The sequence below is a fragment of the Cyanistes caeruleus genome, chromosome 6 (assembly GCF_971803275.1).
Source record: "Cyanistes caeruleus chromosome 6, bCyaCae1.hap1.1, whole genome shotgun sequence".
Taxonomy (NCBI): domain Eukaryota; kingdom Metazoa; phylum Chordata; class Aves; order Passeriformes; family Paridae; genus Cyanistes; species Cyanistes caeruleus.
This window is the reverse complement of record NC_141706.1, coordinates 57,286,336-57,299,164: the sequence shown is the minus strand read 5'-3', so window position 1 is coordinate 57,299,164 and position 12,829 is coordinate 57,286,336. Positions and strand designations below refer to the sequence as shown.

Sequence of the window (12,829 nt, the reverse complement as noted above, 5' to 3'; positions counted from 1 at the left end):
AAACCAAGCGCTCAGATGTTCATTAGTTGCAATAGTGCAGTGGTTAGCAGTGAGTTAGAGCAGGCTCTGCTGATGGTTGAGGTTGTCAGCCTTCCTGCAGAATAGCTACTGCTCAGGAAGTAGAGAAATTCCAGTCCTTTCTGTGATCTTGTTCTGCACAAATGCAGTATAACGACCTGAGAAAGTTAAACCACTTAATTTTATACTCTCAGTTCTCATTATGCAGAGGAAATCAAAGGGATGTTAGGAATGAGCAATGTACAAGCAAGACCAGTGAAGCTGAGGGGAGGTAGCCTTTCAGCTCCCAAAATTCTCTTTCTATAAAGCAAGGAGAACATGTCAGATCAAAAAGAAAACACAAACTGTTCTGAATAAACTATCTTGATAATTGAGGACTTGCTGTTTTCTCACATGAGCTATCTTTATTTAGTGCTTCTTTCTCCCACAAACACTTCCTCTCTCATCTCACATTCCCAGAGGTCCCTTGCAGACTATAACATTATTAAGCAGTCACCAGCTTCTGCAAATACCACCCAGCAGATGGGGGTTGGGGAGGACTGCTTACCTCATCATCAAGTGCTACCCAACTACTGGCATTTGCATTAGCTCAGCTGTGGTGTCTGTTTATCAGGCTTGATGCTTTCCCCAATTCAAAAGTCAAGCAAGAGACAATCCTTTAATCTACCCTGCTTTAATGCAGTAACTTCTATACTTGTAGAAGCCAAGAGGCTGCAGCTCTGGTCAGGAGCTGGCAGGATCCTAAAGCTGTTATTTTGCAGAGACAAACCCCATTACTCAGCTACTAAGCAGTAGCACATTTCTGGCAAAGGAGATGATGATACCTTTTAGCAGGGACCAGGGGAGAGTTAGAGACTCTAAAATGACATGAGAGTAAAGCAAGTGCAATCTGCTATTTACAGGCACACTTGACATCTGCAGCCCTAAAAGGTTTGGCTAAATGGCCACATGATGCTCTTCCAACTCCTTGAGGACTGGCCCAGAGTTTCAGTATCCTTCAGGGAAGTATTAGAATGTTACCCTTTGACTGAGCTGGTAATTTGACTCTAATTGCTCGTGACCAGTAAGGCTCGCACAAGCACGAACCAGATTTCTCTGTGTCTTGGACCCACTACCAGACTGGAAATCCTGCTTTTCTGGCTTCCTGTACATGTTGGGTTTTCTTGTTTGAGGGGACCAGCTCCCAGACCAGACCTTCTGGTTTTCATGTTTGTACCATAATGAGTTAGCACTGTTTCAAACCTCAGGCCCAATTAACCATCAGTTGCACTTGGCGTCCAAGTCCAAAGGAATGTGTTAAAATTTAAATTGTTTGCACAGCCTAGTTAGCATTAGTGTACTGCAGCTAAAGTACACATGCTTGCTCTTTCGGCTGCCTGAGCCAAATCGTATTCTGGGCACAAAATACAGGCATGGCACTGCTTCTAGAACTGATCCCTGGGTCCAGAGGGGACTTTCAGACCTCCTGAAAAAAGAACCCAGAGACCTGAAACAGCTGAAAAGAGAAATACAATATAGGCAGGAAAAGTAGAGATATAGAAGTGATTTTTTGGGGGGTTTTTTTGTTATTGTTTTTTTTTGCTTTCTGTCTTGCTGGCTTCATGACTTTGTATTCCTGGTTATCCAGTGTCAAGTTTCAAGTGGAAGGCATGGAAATTTGTGCTGATAGCCACCTAGCAAGACTGCATCCTGAGAAGAAGTAGAAACAAGGCTAAGGTCTTCAGTTTGAAATAAAACAGAGCTCCCTGCTCAAATCACTGAAGATGTGGGATATACACCACTACCTCTGGGTTTTTAATGTAAGAGATCACAACTGCTGAGCTCCATGTTAACCATCTGTGTGGGGTGGGGGGATATGAAGCACCATGGTCAAACTCCACCAAGGACCTGTACCTCCTGCCTTGCAGAGAAATTCCAGTAGTGCTGGGGAGCTTGGCCACTTGTCCTCAGGCAAATCTGTGTCTGCACAGCCTCTCAGGGCACTCCAGAGCCCCAAATTCTGTGAGACTGGTTAGAGAGAATATTTTTTCTGTACTCATGGCTTGAAAGCAGGAGCTACATTTCAGCCAGGTATTCCTTCCGAGCCTGTCCCACCTTTCATGCTTGATGCCCTCCCTTTGAGAGGTATATTCCATGCGATCAGATTCTCTCCATTTCACATTCTGCATTTCTGTTTCTCTAGTTTTAACAGTATTAGTTTGCTGTTATCCTAGTCAGACATTGTCTATACTGAATAAAACAGTCTCATGCCCGTGACTCACTGATGTACATCTGGATGAAAACTGAGTCTGTTTTCTGCCACACAGCTTGTTCTGGCAAGAGAAAGTTTGAAGAACCACATGACAGGAGTTAGCCAGGCAGTAATAAGACTCACCTGAACATATACATCTTTTAATTGCTAAATGAGACATGTTCCACAACAGCTTTTTTTTTCTTTTTTTTTTTTTTTTAAGGAGATAATTCATTCCATTCATAATAGATTTAATTGTGCTCTGATTGCTCACACCTGGCAATTTTGTTTTGCTGCACTTTTTTTTCCCCAAAGCACTTTCAAAGCATAGGATGGGCCGTGCGCCAGGTATAGTACATGTTTCAAGCCCTGAAATAAATGGAATGGGATTTGCAGAGCCAGCTTTAGACACAGACAAAGTATGCAGTTGCTGGGGCAGCTGCCTGCTTTGTCTCTGCCAGAGACTTGGCACTGCTACTGCCAAAGGATAGGGTGCTCTGAGTAGACTAAAAACTCTTGCTTATCCTTCTTGCAATCAGCTGTGGTCATGGTCCCTTGTTCTGGCACAAGCAGGAGCACCATGCCTTCTCCTGCACAGCCCTGCCACCTCCTTCAATATCACTCATCCACAGGACAGTGAAATGCTGCATTTTATTTGCCTCTGAGTCAGCTCTGTTTCCTGCACTATTCTGGATTCAGATGTTTCACTGGTATTTGTGTGGTATAAATTGGTATGCAGGGTAATGTCCCATTAGTTATCCTGAAATATAACACTGCTCAGATCTGAGAGTATTGGGATGTTTTTAACAGACGTTAAGGCTGCCATCCCTTGGATGCTTTTTTAGTCTTTTTCCTGTTTTCTCAAAAGATCCTCCACTCAACTGACCCACCAGAATCTTCCCCTCAGTTTTCCTCTTTACACTTGAGCTCCCATCCTGAGATAAGGATTCATTATGCTGCATGTTGTTGTCCCACGGTCCTGAGATTTCCTCTCCCCCAATAAACTCATACTTTAAATGGAGAAGAAGGAAAAGGGTAGGGGAGCAAGTCAAGCAACAGAAAAGCAAGCTGGTTTTCTCTGTATTGGGAGCTTTATTGTTAATTTGACATTCCCAAGGCTCCAATATAACAGTGCCTGGCATAGAGAAGTGCCTGCAAAATGAATGTAGTGTACCCTCAGACAACAGAAAATCTGTCCTGTATAATGGAAGGCACATAAAACTAGACAGAATCAATTCAAATAGCCCCACAGAGTGCGAGATGGACTGAGACAACCTGCATGGATATACAAGGGATAAACTTCATGCCAGCTAGCCCAGGCAATTTCTCTGAATTATTTTACCAGAAGTACAGTCACTGCTGAATAAATTCTCAATAAAAACAAAATTTAGCAAAAATAACCTAAATCTGTAGTGGCAAGCAGAAGAGGAAGCCTTGACTAGGTTTCTGAGGAGTCAGAAAAACAATTTCTGAAGTCTAATCTCTCTTATTTTAATTAATTCTTTCTTCTAACCTACCAAACTGTAACATAAAAATAGCTCAGATTATACTCTAGGGCAGTTGTTTATATGCATATTTACCAATTCTCCTGTGAGCAGATTTCTGAAGCAGATCACTCACTGCTTAATATTCTCAGCAAAAGGAACACAGAAATCTATGCACAGTGAAAGCACCCATGCTCTTCAGGGGTAAAAGATAAGGGTTGTAATAGTCAAATCAGAAGCAAAATCTGAAGAGATGTAAAATACTCATCATGTCTATTGATTTTAAGCTGCCTGAAAGCATCTCCTGGGAATGTTTCTCTAGATATTATCTCTGTAATCATAGTATTCTCAATTGGAAATTCAACTGCTCTGTAGCAGAGCATTCGTATTGTAAACACATAAAACCGTTGAACTGATAAATGCAGAGCTAGCAGAGATCAAATGACAAATTCATTAGCTGCATCAGGTTCTGAAAGATAGGACTGGTTTTTTCAATGACATTTCTTCCATTTCTGACTCCAGTCATTGGCAGTACTAATATGGTGCCTGGTTCTGTTCTCCCACAAATACCAATTACTGAAGGGCTGAGATCCATTGTCAGAATATACCTATTTACAATCTCAGTGTGAAAAATCAATTTAGGAAAAAAGACATTTAGGAACATGGACATTTGGGGACTGCTTTTACAGGCAACCCTATACTCCATCTTCTAAGTGGTTCTCTATCTGCTACTCTTATTGAAAACTGTTTCAGAATCACATTCTGTAATTAGAAATCTTCAAAATTCCAGTAGTAAATGTAATCATGATTGGTTTCTTCTTAAGCCATCGCTTTTCTTTAGAGGAAATAATTTTTGCCCCTCCCTGTTACATTTACAGTATCAGCCATATCCCCACTCAGTTTTTCTTTTTATAGACTGATCTAGACAAACTTTGAGCTTGTTTTCTAAGATGCCTCGAGTCTCAGAAAAACCCTTTTCTGTGTGTCTCTCCCAGACTGAATATCTCTCTTGAAAAAGGGTGACTGGAATTCTGCATAATGTTCCCAAAAACATCACTGGCCTTTCCCCAGCATGACAACATCTCTTCTCTTGCTGAAACTCACACCATAGTTTACTGGTGCTGCTTAGAAAACAGATCTTTAGCCTAAAAGCCATTTTAGCACTGCATTCAGTGACTAGATGAAAGTTACTGTAATTTAGAATACCTCTTTATGGTACAGTATGTTTCAGTCTTAAGTGTTAGCCTCATTCTACTTACCGTGTAAAATGTGTGTGATTTTTAAGGGATGTCTTGTAATTATTAGATTCTCTGGAAGCACCAGGCATGGATTGCTGGAACTCTGAAAGCACAGACCAGTCTTTGCACAAAAGACCTTCTATTCTTGGTAAAGATAATCTTACTCTATATTCAGTATGATTTTATTCACACATTCACATCCCCCTACTTAAAATCATCACAGCAGATTTTGGGAAAGGTATGAAATATAAATACAAGCACAGTTGATGTATGCAGTAAATATATCCATATATTTAGAAAAGACCTCTTACATAGTTCATTCCTAGAAAACAAAATGAGTCAGTGATTATCTAAAGCTCTCAAACTTAGAGGCTCCAAGGAAGACTGTTGAAAAATGGGGGAAAAGGAAAATTACACTGGTGGTAGAGGATTTAGAAGGTAGCTTTTAATATATTACTAATTTGTGCAGCTGATACCTTAAGCATCTTAATATTCCAAACTAAGAAACCAAAATATCTTTCCAATTCAACTCCTTAAGAGTGATAAAAACTCACACATAGGCACAGAAATCTCCTCAACCTGATAATGTTCTCCACGTTGAAACAAAGTTTTAAGTGCACTCAGGGAGGGCAGGTGGAGTGTTGCAAAGATTGCCTGAAGTAAAAAAAAAAAAAAAAAAAAAAAAAAAAGGTGAAAAAAACCCCATGGATCTGCTGCTGGGACACTGGAACAAAGCATTTCTGATAGAGGAAAGGTAGAGGGAAATGATTCGTGATGGCCTAATTACATTAGAAGCAGCTCTTATTCAGCTAGTTGAAGAAAAGAACCCAATGTAAATGGAGGAGAGAACAGCCCTTAGGTCAATCTGATATTTGTTTTCCTGCATGCAGAAAACCATTCCTCATGAAAACTGTTTCCTGCCATTATGCAAAAACTCATCATAAAAATAAATGCCTGAGAGAAGCTGTTGTGTATTATCACTTTCAGCATTGGAGAGCCACTGCTAATACTGACCCTTCAGAAGCCATATATAAAACACTAGAGGGTATTGTTCCAATGGGAAATGTCCACAAACAGGTATATTTTGGCAAAATACAATGCATTTATGGCTATTGCTTCCCACTGGAAATAATAAAATGCATTTAAGCAGTATACACACTATCAGGTGTCACTGAATTATATTGCAAGGATGATCTCTAACCCTTAAAACACTGACTGGGGTTTTTCTTTAAAGCAATGGTTTGTAAGTTGTAGGACAGTGAAGCTGATGTTTTTCACAATATGCAGATGACCAGCTTCTCAAGGAGACTTGAGATATTATTAACAATTTATGATTATTTCCATGCAGATGCTGAATGACTAATTCCTATCATATTTTTCTGCAGTTGCAGGAGGGAGTGTTTCTGCACCTGTTTCTCTTTTTCTCCTGCAAACCTAATAATCAGTAACATCAGTACTCAGCCAACTATTAAATTTCAGACCTATTAGTATATTTTATGCATTTAAAGACTGCCAAAATGTGAAGTCATATAGCCACAATAAAATACCACAATGATACTAAGAAAAGTGATCACCAAGCATGCAAAGCTTCAAAATCTTGGATTTTGGTGCAATAATCCACTAGATTAAAGCCAATATTGGATATTCATATACAAACTAGAGTACCTCATTAATGCAATAAAGCAAAAGTTTAGAAAAATGTGAGCTGTTTCCACAGATACTTTTAAAAGCTTCAACCTACTTTATTTAGAAATTTATGGAAAACTGATTAGCTTATATTATCATACAGAGAGTAAGTCATTTTAGCATTTTGAGAACAGAAAGTTCATTTATTCATTAGTCATAAATCCCTATATTTTGTTCACACACCTCTATTGAACTGACTGCCTTGGGTCTGAATGAAATATAATTTGTGTTTTGGCAACACAATTTTTTGAAGGCATCAACAAACAAAATTAAACATTGCAAATAGTTCCAATTCTACCACAACTGCTCTGTCAACCCGCCTAATAGAGTAATAATTATTCATTCACATATTTATAGCCTAAGCATGGCAGTTCAAAGCCTTTATGCACTATTTTCCTCATATATTTCCTGAAAAGAGTGGATTTAAAGTATGTGCTTACAAATACATACACATATGTGCATGCATATTCACACACAGTTACTTCACAAAAGGCCGCCCACGTGGTTTGACAAATATAGGTGGATAAATAGGTAGGTAAGGGAGTTGTGATGGCCCAGAAGCATTACTGATCGCTGAGGCCACCCAAAATTTTCCACTGACAGATTTCTTAACGCTTTGCAAAATTCTGACTGTATCAATGGGAATGCTGTATGCCACATTTCTGTGTTAAAATGCCTCAGCTATTTCAGAAAATATAACTAAGAAAAAAAAAGGTGTGTTTACTCATAGCAAAAAAAAAAAAGTAGCCAATTCCTTCGCTCGTTAAGAAGACCTCAACCAGCCTACTTTGCAGCTGGTACCTAAAATATTCTAAGGAGCTTTCCAGTGTCAGGAATTTGTGTTATGGTTAGCATAGGCTTGCCAATGTGGTGAAAAGGAATCTCAGTCCATCCCAGTCCCACCAGTTTGATGTCAGTGCCATTAAGGGAGCACGAAGAGGGATCACAGTCAATAGGAGGTCACCTGAAAACCAGCACAAAATAATTCCAGAGCCTGCAGCCAGCAGTTAGGCTGTAACGTGAGGCCAGCTTAAACACCTTGGTGAGGAATAAAGAGGACACTGTTTTACATTTTGCCATCAACATGGATGGTGAGATTCAGCACACCCTCGGCGAGTTTGCTGACAGCACCAAGCTGTGCAGTGGAGCTGGCACACTTGAGGGAAGGGATGAAATCCAGAGGGGCCTGGACAGGCCTCAGGGATGGGAGTGGGCCCAAACCTCATGGAGTACAACAAGGCCAGGAGCAAGGTCCTGCATTTGGGTGAGGGCAATCCCAAGCACAAATACAGGCTGGGCAGAGAATGCATGGAGAATAGCCTTGAGGAAAAGGACCTGGAGGACTTCCAGTTCCTAAAGGTGATTTACAGGAGAGCTGGAGAGGAACATTTGAGAAGGGCATGTATTGATAGGACAAGGAAGAACGGTTTTAAATCAGAAGAGCAAAAATTTAGATAAAATACTGGGAATAAATCCTTTGCTGTGAGGGTGGTGAGGCTCAGGTTGACCAAAGAAGTTATGGATGCCTCATCCCTGGAATTGCTCAGTGCCACGTAGGATGGGCCTTTGAGCAACCTTGTCTAGTGGAAGGTGTCGCAGACCATGGCAGGGGAGCTGAAACTAGATTATCTTTAAGGTCCCTCCCAGCCAAAACAGTCCTGTAGTTCTGTGTTTTTTATAAACTTTCAAAGTTGTGCACTTCAAAAGCATTAGTTTCTAAACTAGATCTCACGTAGGTTCAATCTCAGTTCAAGTTCTCTTGATCTTAGAGTTCCAAGACTAAGACTCCCTCCCTAACTCTTTATGGCAGGTGAAGGGTTTTTAGTGTCTGGCTTTCACAAGAGGGCACTTGGAAGTGGTCTCTTACCAGGAGCAGCAGGTAATGGACCAAGAGGAGCCAGTGGCCAAATAAACATTTAATTTGGGGATTGAACTGATGGGAAAAGTTGGAGATAAAGAGAAGCCATGGCAGGAAATTTTTAGAAGAGTGAAGAAAAAAAACAGATGAGAAATAGGATGAGTGAAAAAAAAGGGGGGTTTTGCCTGGTCAGAAAATTACTGAGAGGTATGGAAGCCAACAGGCCTTTTTCAGATGAACACCCTCTTCTCCATGGACATTCCCAGGCTCCTTACATTCTCACACACTCTGTTGGCATCTGTCTCTGCACTGCAGAGCTATTGGTCCAGTCCCAGCAAAATACCCCAACTGATGGGATGCATGCTTCCATAGGACCCTGTTTTTCAACTAGGGAGTTATATTTAAAATACTCATTAAGATACATTGCTGCAGCGCTTTTACACTATTTAATGCTGTGGTCATGGATAGTTCTGGTAACTCCAGGAATAGAACTACCACCCCCTCACAGAAAATGGATTGTTTGATATTTTTATTAGCTTCACCCTTTGTTCTGTGGAGATGACAGCCAGTTACCTACACTGGCATGACTGGAAGGAAAGTAGGTAGAAGGAAAGCACAGCTGACAGCATCTTGCAAGTCTCTGGTGCTAAATCAGCATCAGTGCCACGTGCCTTCTCCATGAGGACGGGATGTAGATGTAGAGTCGTGACAGTATGTTCTAAGGTGCCCCTGTGGTTCTCCCAGCTTGCTCTGTCAATGTTTCATCTCAGGTTATTAGTATTTATAAAAGCATGCCCTTAAAATAGCTTCATGGTGTTAATAGAAGCAAAAATAGAGGTACTTGTCCTTAAGTTGTTCATAGCGGGGTAAAATAGGGCTAAATTGGGCAAGTACAGAAATCATAATAGCACAACCCAGTTTAAGGGTGACTTTCAAATCCCCTTCATGTCTTAAAAATCACTGACTTTAAGCTAAAATTTAGACCAAAATGTATTTAGGATACATTCCTTCCTGCTTTACAGAAAATCCTTCTGCCTTTAACAGGTGTAAGATTTGGGGTGACTTTTGCTTAAAGACTGCTTAAATCTACTCACTAAGTCTTCCTCTCAGAAGTGGAGCAACCACAAAATTCTCCAACTTCTGAAAACACATTTCAGAAAAATCTTTCAGATTTGCATTTGAAATTTGCAAAATAGACATGTGGGTTGTCCCTGGCTGGACACCAGGTGCCCACCAAAGCTGCCCTGTCACTTCCTTTCTCAACTAGACAGGGAGAGGAAAGAAAATACTACGGAAGGCTCACGTGCTGAGAGATCACACACCAATCCCCATCATGAGCCAAACCAGCCCCACTTGGGGAAATCAGTTTATCACCAATGAAATCAAAGTAGAATAACAAGAAAATAAAATCTAAGTCTTAGAACACCTTCCCACCACCCCTCCCTCCTTCACTCTCATCTATCTCATCCCCTCAGGTGTCACAGGAGGACAGGAATTGGGGCTGTGGTCAGGTTATCACTCATTGTCTCTGCCACTCCTTCCTCCTCAGTGGGAGGACTCTTCATGCTCCCTATTCCAGTGTGGAGTCCCTCCCTTGGGGGACAGTAGGGGCACAACTCTCACCATGATCTGCACCTGGGCTGCCCATGCTCCAGCTCCTGGGGCACCTCCTGCCCCTCCTTCTGGACTCTTCTTGGCATCTGTGGAATGGCTTCTCTCACAGACTCTCGCTCCCCTCTTCAGCTGTAGTTTCAGAGAGAGCTGAAAAAAATTTTATTCACCACCTACAGAATATGGAGAGGAGAGCATAAGGGGCATTGCATTTATTTTCCTTATGAAATTATTTCTTAAATAGACATAGCAGTCTGTATGTGTCTATTCCAGGCACAGTGGATCAATGACCTTCTGGCACTAAAACTGATGAGCAGCTAGCTGTTCTTCTCTAGACAGTGTTGATCATGTTTCAGTGAGAAATCCATGTCTTTTTTTATTTCAAATTATCTCTATGTCTGTAAGTATCCTCTGTGATTGTTGCCAGAAGAGCCACAGACAACATTTGAGGTAACATACTGCATGGTCTAGGACAAGACAAGGAAATACAGACTATTACAACACTGTGTCCAAATTCCAACCTCACTTGATGCTGGAGTTAGCCTCAAATCACATCAGTAAAGTAAAAGCAGAGCTCTGGAGAAAGAAGAGAATAATTAGTTACTTTATCATGCTTTGGCATAATAAAAAAGTAGTTTTACAATTTGATAATCTAAAAAATATTATCATCAGGTTGTTTGAGACTAATCTTTTTCCTGTAGTAAGCTACTAATTGTCTGGAGTGACTACACAATATTTTTTTTAAGTAGGCTGGTTTATTATCTGCAATACTTAAAAAATTCTTACAAATGTTCTTTCAGAAAGGAAACAACACACTAACAGAACCAGGACCTTTTCCCATTTTGTCTCCTTTAAAATTTGCAGTTGTTATAGACAAAAATGTTTGTTTTGCTCATTTCTTATTTGCCAATGCTAAAACAATATCCCATGTAAACTGCAGAGGCTGACAAATTAATTTTTGTGGTTTAGTATCAGGCAAATAAATCTTACCATTACTAATTATTTTTCGACCTTGCGTATGAGAATAGGATTAGACTGACTATAACTGACACTGATTATGTGAGACAGGATGTTATTAAATCCCTTTGGGGAGCTTTTGAAAGATCCACTACATTTAGAGCATAGAGCTTTTCTGTCTTAGCTCATTTATGGAGCAATTACATGTGACTTACTACAAAAATGATGTCAGGGAAAACACTGAACAAACAGCTAAAATGGAACTTACACCACTCCCATCTCTGTCAAAACATCTCACAGCCTCACAGCCTTAAAATATTTTGTCAAGGTTACCTATAGCAAAGCCATTTGCTCTATATCAGTAAAAGGCATGAGATAGATTAAAGACTACATGGAGGAGAACTTGTAATGGTATGAAGGCAACAGAGATTTCTCATTGCTCAAATGGCTTCTTTGCACCAGGAGCCCAAACTTAATTAATTTCGCAGGCTTGAAAAGCCTAATGTTTTCATTTAAGTTATCTCAGAATTTTCAAGTTTTGTTATTTCATTAGAACACTTCTATAGAGTGTTTCTTAGTGAAATGTACTGACTTGAAAAATGTACTGACTTGAAAAACCTCTGCTCATTCTGGAAAAACCTGTGCCTAAATTTCCTGTTTTGTTGGTTTGTTTTTTTTTTCAAAATTAATACTGTTCAGGTGATTTTTAGGAGTAGTTTACTGTTTTGTTCCTAAAAGTATGCAAGTACAAAATGGAAAGCCAGGTGAAGACCATTTCCATAACTATGTTTCTACAGCTGACTGCTTTCCTAATATCCATATTTGAGAATGAAAATGCACAGTGGAACACTACAGAACTGTGTGTATTAAACATGTACTCACCTATTGATTATGACATTTGCAGTTTGAGAATGTCAAAAATGCTGTTAAAAATGCATAATCCAAAGTCATGCTGACAGTTCACTGAAGAACCAACAGTACTGAGATGTTTTACTGCAAAGATTGATTCTCACCCTCAGTTTGATTTCAAAGTTTATATTGCTGTATATTCATGTGATTACAACACTTAATACTTGGGAACTCACATTTTTTAATGTCACATTTTTCTGTGTGTCTTCACATACTAAATCCGAGTCCAGTATGGAAGAAGTTAAAAGATACTTAAATGTTTTTTCCTTAGGTACAACTGGGTGGTATAAATAAAGTAAAATGCTGGAATTCACTTACAGCATTTCCTCAGAGTGGTCTCAAAGAGCATCACCTGGCTGCCAGTAGTCCTTGTCGTGAAGCCAAAGCCAGGGCAGACAGAGCAGTGGCAAGAGCCCCAGCAGGGTTATCCTTTCCCATAAACACTGAGATTCCCTGCTGCTTTCTGTAGCTCTCCTGAAATTTGTCACGTATGTAAAGATGTGTTCATGGCCCAGAAGGTCCCTCCTTTGCAGTAACCACCTGTAATTGATGGTGAATACTGGAGGATAAGATTTTCTGCGTGTTTAGTGATCACTGGCCACTACCGGAAAAGTTTACACAAAGATTCTGGTTCATAAATATAGGTACGCTTGTGTGAGGAAAACCAGGGTTGGTTTTGGTTTTTTGAGTTTGTCCTTACAGGAATGTTATGTTTTATTTCTGATATTGCAAAGGAATAAAGCAGTACTGTATGAGGTGTTATGCATGGTCAAATATTGTAGTCCTTACTCAGAATTTACTCAGGAAAAACCACCTTTGACTTCAGTGAGGATTTGCT

The 12,829-nt window shown here is 40.1% G+C and overlaps 1 protein-coding gene across 5 annotated transcripts in view; it reads left to right on the top strand.

The window, feature by feature from the left end:
- The window catches only part of BEGAIN (brain enriched guanylate kinase associated), a 157,914-nt gene that overhangs the window by 71,385 nt on the left and 73,700 nt on the right, over positions 1-12,829 (top strand). The window lies entirely within an intron of this gene.